The following is an 18,522-nucleotide window of genomic DNA, read 5'->3' as shown; positions in this document are numbered from 1 at the left end:
ACTTGGTCCAACTTTAAATACTGAGGAGAGAGAATTTGATTGGCTTAATTTGGATCAGGTGTTGGCTCCTGGTCGGATCAACTGTGATTAGGGACAATGGTCCCATGAGGCCGTGGGCGGTTCCTCCTGGAACTGTGGACAGAGCAGGCTCTCCAGTCAGGGGATGTAACAAAGCAACCATGGACATATGAGAAAATTCCTTCAACTTTATGGGTTGTATTTTCTTCAACTGCAAAATAATAATAATTATTATTGTATTAGCCATTAAGTGTCAGATTAAATAATTTTACATATGGAACCCAGTTGACCTCCCCTCTTTCCTGCCAACTCCCATACCTGTTCAGTCATCTGTGGCCACATAACAATAATCCAAATCCCCATCTCATAGGATAAAGGAAGTCCACTCTCCAAGGAAGTTCCCTTCTCTAGGGTATTTCTGGGAACCCTGAAGAATGTGTGTATGTATGTTCCACAATCCTACCCAGGTGGTGGCTTGTCATCCCTACCAGCCTCCTTGCTCTGCATTATTGCTCCCCTTGAGCTCAGCTGGCATCTCTAGCATCGTGTTTTCCAGGCTGTTGACCCTCACCCTTGTATATCTGCATCCCTAACATGGATTTGAGCTCCTTCCCTAAGTCCCCAAAGCACAGCTAAGGGAGGATGGAAATGGTATAACTGCCCTCTCCAGCTTTATTGAGTTATAATTGACAACTAAAAATTGTATATATTTAAGTGGTACAATGTGATTTTTTTAAAAAATGGAAATCTTGTAACTTTACTGAATGTTTGGGGACAACAGAATTTAACAAAAAGACTAAGCTTGGGCTTGCATGGCTGTTCCTGGGCCTTCCTGAGGCTAGAGGACCCAAAAGGTACCCTCAGAATATTTCTGCCGAGGAGTTCAGGCTATTCTGAGAGAGAGGAAGGACTTCTTCCCTTCCAGTCCAAAGGCCACCTCATTGCCTTCACCAGGATTCAGCCCAATTGCAGGAAGTCTGAGAGTGGGAACCTCCTTTCCCTCCGGGGGAAACTCCCACTCCCACCTGTCAGGTTGCCATCTGACACACCCACAGTCACCACAGACCTTTCTGGTTTCATCAGGTCCGCTTCCTCAGCTTAAACAGTCCTGCTGGGGCAACTCAACAGCCTCAGCCCAGTACTGGGGGCCAAGCCTGCACCTCCCTCCTCATCGGGGTAGGTCCTGGCACTGGATCGCTCGTGAGCTCAGTTTTGGTCAAAACAACAAACTCATCTCCCAAGAGCACACAGTGATTTTTTCAGGCATTGGACACTGAAGTTCCAAGTTTTACATAAAAAAATTTCTGATTTTAGGATTCATCTGGAGAGTCTCCAATTGACATTTGTAAACGGTATACATTAGGATGGGAGCTGGCCTTACCAGTAGGACCAAAATGACTCAGTGATGTGGCCCCTCCTTAAACAAAGGGAATGTCTGTTCCAAAGACAAATTTACTTTTTTTCCCCTCATAAACTGCAGAGACTGTCTGAAATTCCTCAAATGGCCACTTTCCAGCCTCAAATATTTAAAGCCCTAGTCTCTTCCCGGTGCCTTGTTCTAGTAAATTATCTCCTTTGATCCTCCCAACAAATTTAGGAGGGAAGGTATGGTTTCCTTTGTTTCACAAATGAGGAAACTGAGGCTCAGAAGTGTGGGATAATTAGCCTACAAGTGGTAAACGGTAGGGTGGGATTCAAATCCAGCATGGACCTTTGTCCTACAGCACCCTCGTCCCATGACCCTTTCTCCTTCCGATGGTCTGCAATTCCGAGGGCCTTATGATACTGGGAGGCTCTGACCCTGGCCTGGGGGAAGGCAACTGTGACTCCCAAGACTTGACCCCAAAGGACAGTGCAAGCTGCCTAATTTGCAGGGCCCAGTGCAAAATGGAAACATGAGCCCTTATTCAAAAGTGATGAAGAATTCAACACCATGAGAGCGGAGCGTTAAACCAGGCACAGGTCCTTGTGAATGCCGGGCCCTGCGCAGGTGGCAGGCCTGTGAGCTGGCAGCCCGGACGAGTCGCCTAGCTCCTGGGAGAAGCCTGGGCCGCGGGGTGACCTGGTGCTGGAGGACACTGGGATGTTTTCCAGCAAGCCTGCTCTGCCCGCTCCCCCGTAACGTGGCATGATCGTCAAAGGAAGCAAGAGACCCATGGGTTGTGTATACCAGATAATTTTTGTAGTTTAACTGCTTTGATTCCTCCCCTATTGTTGTTTTGAATAATCTATGTGGCTTTTGAAGAAATTACTTGAACTGATTTGAGCCTTATTAAGATATGAAAAAGTCGCAGGCAAAGGGGGCCTGATGATGAAAGAGGAGTGTTCATTTGGCGCTGCAGGTGTCGGGAGCAGAGGAGCCCCGTGCTGGGTGCTCAGCAGAGGTTGGGGGGCTGTGGGGGACAGAGGCAGCTGTGAGCGACAGTGCTCAGCTCTAGACAGCAGAACGACAATCGGAAACATAAAAGCCCAGGTGGAAAGTGAGAAAGAAGCGAGCAAAACAAACCCTCAACTCAACTACAGCCGAAAGAGGGGGAACTTAAGAGAGGAAATGGCTCATCAGTATTGCAAATGGGTAGCAGCCTCTGCTGGAAGACGGGACCCCCCAGTTGTTTTCCCCAAGGGCAGAGGCATTTGGGCACTTGGCTGGGTTTCCCCAGGAGGTGGGGTTTGCTAGAGAGAGTCTATTTCTGGCCAAAGCCTCCCAAATTCTCAGGTAACTGGTTTGATCTCAAGTTTTGAAAGCCTGCTTCCAGCTTTGTGACTCTTACCAGGGTCAATGAGCATCCTGTGTGTAGTCTGGGGGCCAGCCTTGGAGTACAACGGCTAGCGGTCAGGTGTGGTCCCTGCCTCCTAGAATTCTCAGTCTGGAGGGGGAGTCAGGAAAATGAGCAGGCAGGTGGGCAGGCAAGGGAGGTGTTGGGGGGAGCACAGAGGAGGAGTGCCTCACCAGAAAAGGTCTCTCCCCAAGAAAGCCACGTTCATACAGAAATCTGAAGGATGAGCAGCATTTATCCAAGTGTTGGGGATGATTGAGGTGAGGAGGGGATCCAGGTTAAAGGGAAAGCATGTGCAAAGGCCACGAAGTAAGAAAGAGGTGTTGCATTTGAGTGATGGACATTGACTGCTAGGAGAGACCTCTCCATCCACACATGTTAGTTGAGTGGCTACTACCTGCTCAGTGCTAGAGAGCCATCCTATACACTTGATTGTGCCACTCTCCATCTGTTGCTTTTCCCATTGCAGACCCTTTCCTGCTTCTCTGTTTTCCTGATTCTTTCCATCTCATACTTTGATTGGCTCTCTCCCTTGGATGTATTCCATGTATTAGCAGAATACAAGTTCAGCTGCTGTTTCAAAGATGAAAATAACATTGGCTTAAGCAAGAAAGATGGAAGTTAATCTCACTTTCATGAGATTGCCCAAGAATAGGCAGTTGGTTGTTGAGGTGGCTCTGCAGAGGTGAGGACCCAGAATCTCTAGCTCTTTTTCTTCCACCATCCCTGAGGTATTATTCTTGAGGGCATGCTCCAAAGTGGCTCTCTACCATGTCAGATTTCCATGAGGCAAGATAGAGACAGAGGAGCACACGCTCCTTTCTTTAAAGGTCATGGCATGGAAATTGTACATATCATTTCTGCTCACATCCCATTGGCCAGAGCTTGGTCATGTGACCACACCTAGATGCAGGGAAGTCTGAGAAATGTAGTCCAGCTGGTGCCCATGCTCAGTGAAAGCTCAGAAGTAAGTGGATATTCAGATAACCAGCAGCCTCTATCCTATTCTATTTCTGGTTTGTGATCTTGGAGATCTGTCTTCACAGACTAATACCCCAGTAATGGCTCTCCTATTTGATTCAGCCCTGGGCTCCCCATCTCTCATGTAAACACTAGAAAGGCAGAGGACATCAATGCTGGAAAGCTAAATATCATCCTGTGCTCAGCTAAAACTTACAAAAGACAAATCAAGGGGTAAAACATTTATGGGATGTGTTAGGTCAATAAAAATTCCTCTTCTAAGGCCAGGACAAAGGAGGTCTACTCACTTTATTTAAAGAAGCTTTGTTGGTTAGATTAAATGCTGGGTTAGTCCTCTTTTGGGCCTTAAAAGCTCTCCATCCAGAAGAGATGATGAAGCCACAGACTTGCCCATAAGCCCTTAATCAAGGCTCAGCCTGAATTCCTCAGGCTTTGTTTCTTCGAAGGGCAAGGAAGGAAAAAAGTGACGGATTGACAAGGAAAACTGGTAGGTGGTGAATGTGTTCCCTGCAAAGAGCCTTTCGGAGCATGAGAGTGCTTATGAGTGAATGGGTTCAACCTGACAGAAGATCCAGATAATCCAATAAAACACTTCTTGTTTTTGTGACTAATCCAACTGTCATACTCCATTTCCAGGAGCTCGAACCATCTAAAAGTGACTCTGAGCCTTAAAGTTCACTTTCTGGTTTGTGCAGGATTAGATTTTCATCTCAGCCCTATCTCTAAGCCATCTACTTATATTTTAGGCAATAACAGACTAAGTAAGAAGAAATTAAGATGGGAGTAAGATCATTTTGTACACTCCAGATCTCAGTGCTTGTAATTTTGGGTTTAGCTGCTGTTTTGGATTATGAATGTTTCACAGTTCCCTGTCCTCTTACTCATACTGGATAACACAAAGGTTATTTGTGTACATGTCTACCTCGTACACCAGGTTAAGAGGCTTTTGAGGAACAAGTCTCCATCCCAGTTTGTGTGGCCTTTGCAGCATGCAGGTTGGTGCCGGGCACATGGTAAGTATTGAATCAGTGTTGTTGAATTGCTGACTTCATTCAGATAACCAACGTTGACTGTGGCTCTTTTTAGTTAATCTACTGTGCCATTGTTGGCAACATAAGTTATCAGAATGCCATATTTCTATCATATTTGCATGCTTTCAAGCTGTGACTCCATCTTCCCCTCCTTCCACCTTCACTCTAAGAGTCCACTGCAGTCTTTAAAAAAGGAAGGAGTGCTTAACAGAGGCTGGAAGAATCTATGCATCATAAAAATTAATGATATGGGAAAATTGTTTCATAGTTTCTTATCAACTAAACATACACTTACCTTAAGATCCAGCAGTCACTCTCTTGGAAATTTATCCCAGAGAAATAAAGACTTATGTTCAGACAAAAACCTGTACATAAGCGTTCATAGCAGCTTTATTTGTAATAGCCTAAAACTAAAAACAATCCAAACATCCTCCAATGGAATGGTTAAACCTTCTCATATATCCACAGAGTAGAATACTCCTCAGCGATAAAAAGAACAAACTTTGCAGAAATGCAATGTATTGGTTAGCTAGTTGCTGTAACAAAGTATCATACAAATGAGTGGCTTAAACAACAGAAATTTATTGTCTTAGTTCTGGAAGCTAGAAGTCCAAGATCAAGGTGTCAGAAGGGCCACGCTCCCTCTGTAGGTGCTAGGGAAGGAACTCTTCCCAGCCTCTCGCCTAGCTTTTGGCAGTTCCATGGCTTGTGACAGCATAACTCCAGTCTTGACATGGTGTTGTCCCTGTGTGCCTGTCTGTGTCCAAATTTCTCCTTTTTATAAGGATACCAGTCATATTGGACTTGGGGCCCACCCTGCTCTAGTATGACTTCATCTTAACTAATTACATCTGCAATGACACTGTTTCCAAATAAGGTCACATTTTGTGGCAGTAGGAGTTAGGACTTCAACATATAAATTTGAGTGGGACACAGTTTAACTCATAACATGTAACAACATGGGTAAGGGCATCATGCTTAGTGAAAAAAGCCAATCTCCAAAGATTTCATACTGTATAATTCCATTCATGCGACATGCACAAAATGACAAAACTACAGAGATGGAGAACAGATGGGTGGTTGCCAGGGGACAGGGACAAGAGTGGGTGGGGATGAGTCTATAAAGGACAGCATGAGGGAGTTTCTTTGTGGTGATGAAATAGTCTGGATCCTATTTGGTGGTGGTTATATGAATCTATATGAGGGATCAAATTGCACTGGACTACACCTCCTTCCCCCAGCACACAGGCGTGCGTATAAAAACTGGTAAAAACTGAACAAGGTTGGTAGTCTAGTTAACAGTATTGTATCAATGTCAATTTTCTGGTTTCAATATTGTACTAGTTACACAAGATGTCACCATTGGGGGAAGCCGGGTGAAGGGTTCATGGGACTACTCTGTGTACTATACTTACAACTTCCTGTGAGTCTGTACTCTTTCTAAAATAAAAAGTTACAAAAATTTAACAATATTGCTATGTCGGTAGATGGGAGGCAGGAAATGAGAGACTGGAGGTGTAGATTGGGTTAAAAAGTTTCTCTTAGGCTTCCCTGGTGGCGCAGTGGTTAGGAATCTGCCTGCCAATGCAGGGAACACAGGTTTGAGCCCTGGTCCAGGAGGATCCCACATGCCGCGGAGCAACTAAGTCCGTGCGCCACAGCTACTGAGCCTGCGCTCTACAGTCCACGAGCCACAACTACTGAGCCCACGTGCCACAACTACTGAAGCCCGCACACCTAGAGCCCGGGCTCCTCAACAAGAGAAGCTACCGCAATGAGAAGCCTGTGCACCACAATGAAGAGTAGCCCCCGCTCGCCGCAACTAGAGAAAGCCCACACCCAGCAATGAAGACCCAACGCAGCCAAAAATAAATTAATTAATTAAAAAAAAAAGTTTCTCTTGATATGCTCATAATCCTAAAAAGGTTCTTTGCTTCCTAAATTCCATGACATTTGAAGTCACACCACCTTCCTTCTCTAGAACAAAATGAGGAGCTATGTTTAGGTGAGATGGCAGCGGAGGGCAGAGGCCAGAGCACAAATATTTATTTATCTCCCTGTAGACTTCTACCCAGGACTTGATTTTCCAGATTTTCAGAAAGATCCTCTGACGGGACCTTGGCTTCTCAGATCAGCAATTGCCCAATGCCCACCTCTTTCCTTGAAATCCTTGTGCCTGGGGAACGCCTCACCTGCCCTGAAGGCCTGGGGGCCCAGCTTCATCAGTCAGGCTGGGGGGTCTTGTCCAGTCCAGCCCGCCCCCTGCCCACTCCCAGCTTCACTCATGCACAGAGGAGGGACACACTCCCAAGGCAAACTTGCTCCTGGTCTCACCTGGATCAAACCAACTCCCAGAAAGTTGGCTTTGCAGGTTCCAAGCCTTGGTTCGGATGACCCAGGTTCCAGACTGGCTCTGCTGCATGCCCTTAGGCAAGTTGCTTCTCCTCTCTTAGCCTCAGTTTCTTCAGCTGTCCAGTGAGAGTAAAGCCCTCCATCTAATATTGAAGTCTAGAATATCCTAAAGCTTAAACATTATAAATGATGGGAAGGTTTCTTGCAAATGCAAGGTTCTGTTATAATGATCTCATAATAATTTAATAGTTGTTAATTATTTAAGCATCTTCCACATATATTATATTATATATATAATATTCCACAAATATTACCTCTTAATTCTCATAAGTGTCATGGACCTCTTGGGATTATACCAAGCACATTCCATGCCTGCCCAGGAAATGGCCTCCCTGACCCTGTTCACCCTGGCTGTACCTCTAAAAGCTAAAGGAATCTTTGTCTCTGAGTCTTGATGCAGAAGACTTGGAGCTTTGTTTGCTTTCAAGAGCCCACATCAACCTTATACCAAAGATCCCTTGGGCAGTGGTGTGACTGAGCCAGCTTGATAGGCTCACGAGGGCTGAATGTGCTAGACCTCTTCCTGGGTCTGGGTCACTGACATCACGTTGGGGCTTGAAATCAGCCATGGTGAGAGCATTTACACTGTGCAAGTTGGCAAACACTACAAATCAAGGCTCCGTGTTTGTTTCTCCAGAAAGCCAGTCTTCCTGTCTAGTCAGATCCATTGCAAATGAGATTTCAGGTGGTATATTGGTAGATATCTACCAATTCCCAAGGTGGATGGGAGGATTTGGCCACCAACATAAAATAGTAATTATGAACATAATTGAGGAATCTGCTCTAGAGCTTACTAGCTGTGTTCCCATGGGCAATTGACTTATTGTCTCTAGGTCTTTGTGGTTTTTTTGTTGTTGATTTTTGGGGGTATTTTTATTTTATTAGTTTTTTTGTTGAAGTTGATTTACAATGCTGTGCCAATCTCTGCTGTACAGCAAAGTGACTCAGTACATATGTACAGACAGTCTTTTTCACGGTAGGACCTTGTTGTTTATCCATCCTATATATAATAGTTTGCATCTGCTAATCCCACACTCCCAGTCCTTCCCTCCCCCACCCCCCTTCCCCTTGGCAACCACAAGTCTGTTCTCTATGTCTGTGAGTCTGTTTCTGTTTTGCACACAGGTTCATTTGTCTCTAGGTCTTTGTATCTTCCTCTATAAAGATGAGGGTATTGACAGAGTCTACCTCCCACTTGTAAAGTACTTCTCATGTTAGCTTTTCTTTTTTTTTTTAAGATTTTTTTTTGATGTAGACCGTTTTTAAAGTCTTTATTGAATTTGTTAACAATATTGCTTCTGTTTTATGTTTTGTTTTTTTTTTTGGCTAGGAGGCATGTGGGATCTTTGCTCCCCGACCAGGGATTGAACCTGCATCCCCTGCATTGGAAGGTGAAGTCTTAACCACTAGACCACCAGGGAAGTCCCCAGCTGTTCTTATTGTACTTTTGGTTGCTACTATTTTTATTATGAGCTTCCTGGTCTCTATAAGAAGGTAGCTTTAAAGCACTTGACCATCCCACTCTTCTGAGAGATAATGCAGTATAATATTGAGAGGACAGACTCTGGAAGCTTCCACCTGGGTTCAAATCTTCACTCTACTACATATTAGCTATATAACCTTAGGCAAGTTACTTAACCTCTCTGTGGCCCAATTTCCCCATCTGTAGGGTGGAGTCTATAATAATACCTACCTCTTAGAGTCATCCCAAGAATAAATGAGTCAGTGTGTGTAAAACACATAAAGCAGTGCCTGATTCATAGTAAGTACTATTAGGAGTGCGTTATAATTATTCTGAAAGTGATTGTACTTGGGGTTGATTAGCATCCCCGAAGAATTCATAACCTTCCCAGAAGCTCCGAATGTGATCTTATTTGGGAATAAGGTTGTTGTAGATATAATTAGGTGAGATGACATACTGAAGTGGGGAGGGTCCCTCATCCACTGTGAGTGGTGAGAAGAGGCAAGGCACAGAGCTAGACACACACAGAGGGAAGGGATGTGAAGATACACGGGGAGAACACCATTTGATGACAGAGGCAGAGATTGGACTGATGCAGCTACAGGCCAAGGAATGCCAGCATTGCTGGCAACGACCAGGAGCTGGGAAGAGGCAAGGAAGGATTATCTCCTAGAGCCTTCAAAGAGCAAATGACCTTGTCAACACCATGATTTTTGATTTTTGGCCTCCAGACTAAGATAATACATTTTGTTGTTTTAAGTCCACCAGTTTGGGATAATTTGTTATAGCAGCCGCAGGAATCTAACACAGGGATGCTTCTGGAGAGGTTGGAGAGGTTGCATACAGATTTCCCCCACTCTCCAAAAGTAGAGAGTTCCTATGAAACTCGAAGTAAGCCAAAATGGCATAAAGTGAAGAAGAAATTACCTTTTTTTTGGTAAAAGTAAAAACAGGTACTCAAGTAGGTCTTTTGTAAAAGCAAAGTGGCATAAATCGAACTTTCGAAGAGTGAGGGATACCTTATCCACTGCCTTGCTTTTGAACCCACTATTTGTGTGTATTTTACGATCCTTTCTGTTTTTGCTCTGTTGGCTCTTTCCCCAGGGTCTGGGCTCCAATAGCAGCTGAACCCTTTGCAGCTACATAGTGGGGCTTGGGGGCAACTTGGCCCTTGCCACCAACTGTAATCAGCTAGTTGCTTGACCTACTCATGTTGCTCTTGTATTAATTACTTTAAAGCCTTGTCTTGTTATGTGTGTGTTGTATTGTTAGCTGCATATATTTTTTATTATGATTAGAAGAATTCTGGTATCTAACATTTTAGAGATTCTTACAGACTTTCTTTTTAAAAAATAATTTATTCAGGTGAAATTCATATAACACACCACTGACCATTTTAAAGTCAATAATTCCACGGTATTTAGTACATTCACAATGTTGTGCAACCACTACTTTTTTTTAGTTCCAGAACATCTTCATCACTCCAAAGTAAAATCCCTTTTACCCATTAAGTAATTTTTCTACATCCCTCCTTCCCACGCCCCCCAGCCCCTGGCAACTACCAATTTGCTGTCTGTCTCTACGGATTTATCTAATCTGAATGTTTCATACAGATGGAATCATACAATATGTGTATGTATCTGACTTCTTTCATTTAGCATAATGTTGTCAAGGTTCAACCACTATTGTAGAATGTATCAATATGCCATTCTTTTTTATGGCTGAATAATATTCCTTTGTATGTGTATACTATGATCTGTTTGTTCATCCATTGATGAACATTTGGACTTTTCTGCCTTTTGGATATTGCAGAGAATAGCCAGTGGGCTTTCTTGTATAGCATTCTGCTTGATTTATTTTCCACCAGGGATGTTACCAATGGGGAAGACTAAGTCTCGGAGAATCAAAGAAACTGCCCTTTGCATCAATTAGGGAGAAAGGAGGAAACAGATGGTCCACGTCTGGGGGGTGGGGGTGGGCAGGGAATGAGGAAGAGTTGATGAAGGTGCCATTGATGGAAGATGCCAGCAGGGGCAAGGAGACCAACAGGGATGGGGCAGCACCCAGAGCTGGCAACAGCAGGAAGCCATGACTGCCCCTAGGCCTGCAGGGTCAGAGGGAGAAGCTATAGCTGGCATCAGGAGAGGGTTGTGTGATAGGGCTGCCTGGCTGGGACCAAGCCCTGCAGAAAAGAAACCCATCAGCTAACAATCCACAGCCTGGAGGTGAGGGAGCTGGGGGCATAAATACCAGCACTGCCCTCTCCTCACACCCAGCAAGCTCCTACCTCCATTGGCCAAATCCAAATGGAAGCCGAGGGCAAGGGAGCCAACCTCCGGCATAGAACAGGGTGGGGAAGGACAGAGAGTGTCTGGGGGGCAAACAGAACCTATAAAGAATAGCTTTTGTCACACGGCCTGAGTTGGGACTTGAACTAGGGTCTTGGTACCCGGATCCCACACTCTTTCCAGTCCCATAGGTAAGTGCCAACTGGCGCATCTCAATGCATTACTCTCGTTCCTGCATTTCCCCTCCGCTGCCCTTCACTTGCCCCATCCCTCGGGGGCCCCCGGGGAGACGGGGGTCTGCAAAGGTGCCTGGTCTGGTCTCTGGCCCCTCTTCTCATCTTCCCTCTGCCTCTGCCCGCAGAGGGCTGCTCTCAGCGTCCAACCTCTGGCTGTGCTCCCGGGCTCTGCACACCAAGTGGGGCAGACAGGGGGCCCCTGGGGCCGGGGGCTTTTCTTCTTTCTCCCTTGTTCGCGGTCATTCCAAAGCCATAAGAGAGCTGTGGAGAGAAAGAGCTGAGAAAATCAGGGGCCGAGAGTCTGTTGTGAAAGGAGTCCACGAAGACAATGCAGCGAGTGCTTAGCGAGGCCTGAATGCAGGGCTTAGGGCGCAGAGCCCTCCCGAGGCCTTTGTGTGCCTCTCTATTGACTGCTCCTAAGCCCTCAATGTGCCCCCATTGTGCTCAGAAGAAACCCAAACCCACCCAGGCCCACAGGGTTCCGGCCACGTCTTGTACCACTCGCCTCCCTCTCCTCTCCACTCACTTTCCTGCAGTCCCCGCACACCAAGCCGATCCCACTTCCAGACCTTTCCACCTGCTGGATCTGCGGCCGGGGATGCACCTTCCTCTCCCCGGGTGTGGCTCCTGCTCCTCCTTTAGATCTCACACGAAATGTCACCTCCTTAGAGAAGCCTTTCTTGGCCTAAGCGAGATCCCCTTCTTCCCCAACCACCAATTTTCTCTCTTGGACCTCTGCACTGATCTATCTGTCTCCCCCACGGGGCTAGACGCGGAGCTCGCCGGTCTTGTTCACTGCTCTGTCCGCAGAACCCAGCAGAACCCAGCACAGAGCAGGCACGGGAGGTGTGTTCATTGGATCACAAAGTGGATGACATTTTTTTCTAACGCCTCCACCATTTAGATTTGACCTCTATTTGGATTTCTGCTTTCACATATGAACAACATACAAAAGCATCTCTGAACATTTGACTTGGGGGCTGCACACTGTGTCTTTTGTCAGCAGAGGTGCTGGCTTTTCCTCTGTGGTTTCCTCTATACAGACCCTCACTGACTTAAAATAGGGGTCTGGGCTGATAAACCCATCATAGGCTAAAAATATTAGGTCATAAATGTGTTTAATACAGTACACCTAACCTACGGAACATCAGCGCTTGGCCTCACCTACCTTCAACGTGCTCAGAACACTTACATGAGCCTACAGTTGGGCAAAATCATCTAACACAGAGCCTATTTTATAATAAAGTGTTGAATATCTCATGTAATTTACAATACTGTCCTGAAAGTCAAAACCAGAGTGGTTGTCTGGGTGCAGACTGGTTGTAGGTGTATCGGTTGTTTACCCTTGTGATTGCATGGCTGAGTGGGAGCTACAGCTTCTGCCCAGCATCATGAGAAGAGGATTGGACTAGGTATCACTAGCCCAAGAAAAGGTCAAAATTCAAAATTCAAAGTACGGTTTCTACTGAATGCATATCACTTTCACATGATCGTAAAGTCAAAAAATCATTAAGTTGAACCATTACAAGTTGGGGACCCTCTGTAGCTGTTAGGATTCAGGAATATCCATTGCTCATGTATTGTAATAGCAAGACTACTCATCACGGCTCTCTGTGGGTCTGAATTCTGTTACTAAACAGTCATGGGACCTTTTGATTATTTAGATCAAATGATGTGATGTTGACCTTCATCTACTGTACTAATAAAGAGTATCTTGCTGGCACCTGCTGGTAACCGGTAGTTATTGAACACTGATGGGTAATTTGCTACTGATTCTAATTTCTCAACTCAGTTCATCTTATTGTTAGGATCTGAAGTCTCTTCTAATTGAACTTTTATCGCGTGAACAGTGACCTGAGGGTTTTGTAATGGAGAGGATGGCTTGTGGGATACGTCACTGCAGGGCCATGGCAGGGGGGTGCTCTGGACGAGTGGCAGCCTGGGGAAGGGTAGATCAGAGCTTTGTCACAGTTGTATCCCTTCCAAGCTGAGAGGTGTAGGCAATCTCTTCACCTCTTGGTCTTTAGTTGCCTTGGTTTTCTTATCTATAAATGAAGATGTCTAAATGTCCCTTCCAAGGCCAAGGTTTCATCAACCTATCACCACACTACTTTTGTGTGATAGCTCTGCCTTCTTCATCTAATCAAGAAACGTCCAAATAGAGAGCCACTGTCAACATATCCGAGGCAAAAACAGACCAGGTGGAGAGATGGAGAGACTAAAGCCCATGAAGCAACCCCTGTCCACCAATGAATATACCTTCCTTTTCTCCTCTTCTTTCTCTCTCTCTCTCTCTCCATCTCTCTCTCTTGCTCTCTCGCTCTCCCCTCCCTCAACTCCTTTGCTTTCTTCTTCTTCTCAAGACTCAACACTTCCATTAGGACTTGTATGATCTGTTACTTAGCCCCCAGGCATTTCAGACTCAACTTGTGTGCTTTGGGAAAAACCTAAAAAGGCCAGGTTATGGTCCATTTTGCAGTTTAGCTGTGCATAAAGGAGAAATACTCCTGTCCTCAATGAAGTGCAGCTATTGTAATCTTGGGTAAAAGAAACAATTGCTGTTGTTCATATGGGCGCAGTTGTTTATATGCAATTCATTCAGTGTGGCGTTTAGCATGCAAGACTCCTTTAGATCTCCTAGCTCAGGATCCATTTAGTTTTACAAGTTAAGCAAAGTCCTTTTTCCATAAGTGCCTTTTCTTATTCTTGGATTAAAAACAATAAACCATGAAATATCTCTATTGAAAAATGATATGACCAAGCCCTCCCTGAGAATTCAGGGGTTAAAATGTGGTTTGAGGCGTAAAGGCCCATTAAGGTAATATTGGACTATGGTGAAATTCTTCTGAACGTGAACTTTACTGTATTTTGACTTAGAAATGTAATCCAGCTCCAGGTCCTCAACATACAGACGCCAAATACTGCTTTTAGAATACATTAGTGCTGATGAAGGCCGCAGCTTGGCATGGCGGCTTTAAAATATGATTCTTTCAGTCTCTACTTTCAATGACCTGGAAAGAAAACCATTTCCCCACTTGGCACTGGGAGAAAATGGTAACTTAATTATCAGCTAGGGAGTGTTATGAAATTAATATATGACACAGGTAAATTACACATGAATTTTCTTAGGACGCCACCATCTTGGTTTTGAAATATACATCATAAGATTTTGTTTTGAGTTAGTGGAAACTTTATGTCATCAAATCGAGTATTCACATTTCACACATGTGGAAACCCGGGCCCCACGAGGGAATTGACTTGTCCAAGGTCTCCCACTGGTAACGTCCTGCTCAAACTGGTGAAACTGGAGTTCAATGAATGTGATGTTTAGTACTTTTCAGAAGGAAAGTTTTACCCCAGGAGATTTTTTTTTTTTTTCTAGCAGTGAAGGACTGTGTTATAGTGAGATGGGAGAGATCGTACACTCTGGAGTTACACTGTCTTAGTTTCGAGGTTCAGCCCTGTCACTTACAGCCCTAGGTAATTAGAAAGATTCCTAATCTTTCTAAACTTTAATTTCCTCACCTGTAAAATGGAAATGATGGGAATGACAACAGAAGCTGCCTTATGGGTAGTGGTGAGGATTTAGTGAAACAGAGTAGTCAAGCTTAGCTTCATACATGGCAGGGCATGTGATGAAGTCGTGGACTCATTGATAGCATGCTTCTCAGCCATATCTTAACTAATTCAGATTTCATAAATAGAGTCAACAGTCTCAGAGAGGAATTAATGCTCTACATTGTCATGTGCTGCTGTTAGTCTCTGTGTTGAATTTTTAGAGGTTAAAATAAGAAATGCGACTTTACTCTGTATAGGGAGTTCATAGTGAAACCCTCCAAATAGCAGCTCTCAACTGATGCAAGATTGATGTTCATAATGGCCAGATGGGCATGTCATAGAAATTAAAGAATTTTTGAATATAAATGCCTGGCACACAGAAAGCAACCAACAAACGTCTGTTGAATTAAATTACATGGAACAAGGAGGCAGGGAGGTCTTGCCACCAGATTTAACAGAACCCAGGAAACAGACGCTCTATTTAAACCTTCTGATCCCATGCAGCAGGGATGGCAAATACCACTTTCATATTCCATGCCCAGAGCAGACATCACTAATCCATCCTAGCACTCTTATTCCCCAACCTGATATTTGTTTCTATGTGTGACTCTCCCATAAGGTGATGAGCCCTTGGAGAGTGTTGACTGATTTCAGTTTCTTCTTTATCTTCCACAAATCTCATAGAATAGATGCTTAATGCTTGCAGAATGGATGAGCTCAGAGGGGTTTAAGAGGTTGCCCAAGGCCCCACAGGAAGTTTGGCACTCACTGAGTCTGACACCGATTGAGAAATAGACATAGGAGTAGGCAGATGGAGATGAAAACGCCATCTTTCTTCCCTTCATAGGGAGGTTGGAGGATGTGACTTGGGTCCCACGGAAGCCGGCAACAGTGAGCTGTCAAGTAGTGAAACCCAGATGGAGACAGACTTACCCTCTCAGACACAGGCAAGCCTGAGGTCCAAAGCACACCTCCACTTAGTGGTCCCCCAGGAGCAGAGCTTAGCAGTTAAACTCAGGGAGTGGAAGGACAGAGCTGAAGGCGAACGCTCTACAAGCAGGCAGATCCCAGATAAAAGCAGGGGAAGGGGCGGAGCCGCGCATGCTCTGTCCTTCTCCCCCCACGTCCCACGGCCACCAGTTAAGTAGCTCTTCGTCGAGTGGAGCGGGCAAGGTGGGAAAGGAGGCTGGAAATGGTACCTGATGAGGAGGGGTTTCCCTCCAAACACTAGGAGGATATCAGTGTTCCCCTAATAGGCCCTGGACAATAAATCGAATACTCACCTGAAGGATTTAGCACGGTACTGGGGGCACGGTAGGTGGCTCCAAATGTTAGCTCCCTGCCCACACGTTACTGCTCCGGAATTCTTATAAAAGGATCCAAAATGCATGCTACTTACTTGGAAGTAAATTAAGAGCTTCCAATATTGCTGGGTCCGGTCAGCGTTTCATCTTTTTTTCTCCCACTTCATCATCTATAAGCAAAGGTAAAGCGGCTTTTTGCGGAGCCGGACTCCCGGCGAGCATGAAGACACAGCAGTTTGCCAAGCAGATATCGACTTGAGCTGCACGGGCGCAGCCCGATCAATGTGCACCGACCGTCCCAGCCGCTCTTCACCTCGCGGGGCTGCCTCGGCTCTGAGCCGCCGGCTGCAGGGGGCACGGGGTCGGATTGTTCTCCACTCCACAGCGGTGTCACAGCCGTCGTCTACAGCGTGGGAGGCTGTACTTACAGAGCAAAGAGAAGCCGCGCGGGGTCAAGGAGGGACACAGCTTCTTCTCCAGCTGGGCCTTGGCGAAGATCCTCTTCTGGGCTTCCTTTCTTTGGCGGATCATGTTCTTCACTGGCACCCGCATGCGCCCCACCTGTGCTCAAGCCTGGAGAAATAACAGGAGAGGTGATGCCCTAAGCTATCTGCCTTGCGAGGATCCTGTCGTATGTAGGGTGCGTGTGCGCCTGCGCGTGTGAGCTTGGATGTTGCCGGCTGGCTGACCCTCCACGTAACCTATCAAGGCCAACAGCGTAGTAGGTAAGAACGACAGCCAGCCCAGAAGCAAGACTGTCAAAAGTCAAACTTGACCCTGTACTCCCGGGTAACCTTGGACAAGTACCTCTTTATGCCTCAATTTCCTCATCTGTGAAACAGGAATGATAATACATGTGTCTACAATGTTTAAGATGTATATAAAGCATTTAGTCCTCAGCACATAAAAACAATCAAAGTTTAGTTTTTCCTGTTATACTGTTAAGACTGTCATGTCAGAATGAATTTGAGATATTCTACAGAAAGTACACACAACAAAACATGTAATTAAACAAAAATTGCCAGTAAAAGAAAAATGGTAATAAAAATAAGGCATGAAGACTAAGGCAAATTAAATTAAAACTGGAAGGGTAGGCTGTGGTGGGAGGGGGTGGCAGAGGAGGAAATAAGGAAATAGAATTTTAAAAAATTAGAGTATAAGATCATATACAGTTGTTATGATAAGTTGTCAATTTAGTTCCGAGCTTCCTTGCAGCCAAATCAAAAAGGGAACCAACTCAGTCCATGTGGTGCAATCTTAACTGAAAAGTTAGCATATAGAAGGATCCAGCTCACTCACTTTCTTTCCTGAAAGATCAAATCACAAAGTTAACAACATAGGATTCCTCCCTATTTCCTCTCACAGACAGTTCCCCTAAAAAATTTCTTGCAGTTTAGTCCTATGTTGGTGTCTGCTTCTCAGAGGACCCAGACTAACACACCATCTGAAGAGTTGACTGGGCTAGACTTTAAAAATCACTCCTCACAGTTCTGGCAGCTGAATCTGGCTGTTGTTTGAGACCTGAGCTGGGTCCACTGATAGGAGTACCTGGAATGACATCTCTGTGTGGCTTGAGCTTCCTCACAGCATTGTGGCCTCAGTGTAATCAGACTTCTACCTTGATGGCTCAGGGCTCCAAAAGAGGAAGCCCCAGTGAATAAAGAAGAAACCGCATAGCCTTTTCCGACCTAGGCTCAGAAGTCATGCAGCATCACTTCTGCTGCATTCTATTGGTTACAAGTCACAGCTCTGCCCAGGTTCAAGAGAAGATGTAGACCCCACCTCTTGATGGGAGGTGTGTCAAGATTACATCACAGAACAGCACATGGAATAGAAGATATTGTTGGAAAAGACAATTTGACATACTAGAGAAAGGGTTATTAGTCAGGGCAAGAGGATTATTCTAGTTATCTATCGCTGGGTAACAAATCACCCCAAAACCCATGAAAACAATTCTTTTATTCTGATTACCTTAACTTTTTGGAGGGCTCAGCTAACAGGTTCTCACCTGGCCTCTTTGTACCTTTGCAGAGGCTGGGCTGGAGTCATCTGGAAAGGAAGGCTTCCTCCTGTATGTGTGTAGCGGAGTGTTCTGACGGCCAGCTGGACCCTCAGTTGGGGAAATCATCTGGAACACCTACACCTGGCCTCTCCAGTTGGCCTGGGCTTCCTCACACCATGGCAGCTGGGCTCCAAAAACAAACATCTTGAGAGAGAACCTGCAGAAACCGTGTCCCCTCTTAAGATCTAGTCTTGGAAATCACACAACATCACTTTCACAGTGTTCTATTCATTAGAAGCGAGTCACTGAAGCTTGCCCATATTTAGGAGGAGGGGACCCAGACTCCACCTCTCGATGGGGACATGTTTTAACCCACCACGAGGAGTGGTGCATCTGCCATTTGCAAGGAGTCTTGTGGTTCAAGCTTGTGGTGGATGGGCACCTTGAGGTTCC

General features: G+C 45.3%; 1 long non-coding RNA gene across 1 annotated transcript in view; it reads left to right on the top strand.

Annotated features, from left to right (window-relative positions):
* The window catches only part of LOC133093426 (uncharacterized), a 59,928-nt gene extending 41,759 nt beyond the window's left edge, over positions 1 to 18,169 (top strand). The window contains exon 3 of the long non-coding RNA XR_009701272.1: positions 18,099 to 18,169. This is a non-coding gene — a long non-coding RNA (uncharacterized LOC133093426). The remainder of the gene's footprint in view (positions 1 to 18,098) is intronic.
* Positions 18,170 to 18,522: the final 353 nt, after the last annotated feature.

The sequence above is a fragment of the Eubalaena glacialis genome, chromosome 1, assembly GCF_028564815.1.
Source record: "Eubalaena glacialis isolate mEubGla1 chromosome 1, mEubGla1.1.hap2.+ XY, whole genome shotgun sequence".
Classification (NCBI taxonomy): domain Eukaryota; kingdom Metazoa; phylum Chordata; class Mammalia; order Artiodactyla; family Balaenidae; genus Eubalaena; species Eubalaena glacialis.
This window is presented reverse-complemented; position numbering and strand designations above follow the sequence as displayed.